Here is a 971-nt window from a genome sequence, read left to right as displayed (position 1 = left end):
GTATTTGAGTATTATCAGTCCTTCTTAAATATGTGCATTCGGAAGCTACCAGTATTCCCGCCCCCATGACATCTCCCTTTATGCTTCGTGTTTGGGTTTTTGGAAGTCTGTGACAATCGCATGTTTGCAGTATTTGTAAAGTCCAGCAGCTCGAGATATCCCGGGGGTACAGTTCATGTGCTCCCTGCTATCTGGAAGGCTAGAGGCCCAAGGAGAAAGGTCTGGTGATCTCCTTCTGAAAAGCCAGCCCAGGCACATCCCGCAGAGCACCGTTCTACATGGACGCATAGGAGGCCAGCGTGAGTTGGGATTGATGCCATGGCAAGAGCTTTTGTGGATGGAGCTTTAGGGTAAAACACAAAGTTACAGTTAGGGAAATAACCTGATAACCCAGAATCTATCTTATCCAAAGCAGAATTTCTCAATGGGTTAAATTTCTAGCAGAGCCCATTCTACTGAATTCACAAAGGACCTGATGGCCCAGAATGGACAGACCCCTGCATGTGACCCTGGGAGGCTCGCGGGGTGATGGAAACAGGAAGGACTCCTCCGGTGTTGACCTTGGGTGAGCCCTCAGCCTCAAGGTTTGGGTCTGTCACATGAGGATGGCTCTGCCGTCCTCCTCGGGTTTGGAAGGATTGTGCTGAGAGCACTTACTTCTTTCCCTTTATGTTTGATCAGCATATCCCAAATACAGGTTAAGGACAAATACTGGTATTTTACAATTTTCTTGTTCCATTAATTTAACTTTCTTTTCATCTTGGGTTGAGAGCGAATGTTGACCATTCAGTCTCATTCTGATCATTGTTTAGGGATCTAAACAGAGTACTCCCCACTCAGCCATGGCCATCAAGTTGCATCTGGCTCATAGAGACCCTATAAAGGGTTTCTGAGACCGTAGACCTTCATGGGAGCAGACACCCTCATCTTACTCCTGCCAAGTGACTGGTGCCAACTGCTAACCTCAGAGC

The sequence above is a fragment of the Echinops telfairi genome, unplaced genomic scaffold (genome assembly GCF_000313985.2).
Source record: "Echinops telfairi isolate 266 unplaced genomic scaffold, ASM31398v2 ScPeMD7_1;HRSCAF=3_0, whole genome shotgun sequence".
Lineage (NCBI taxonomy): Eukaryota > Metazoa > Chordata > Mammalia > Afrosoricida > Tenrecidae > Echinops > Echinops telfairi.
This window is presented reverse-complemented; position numbering follows the sequence as displayed.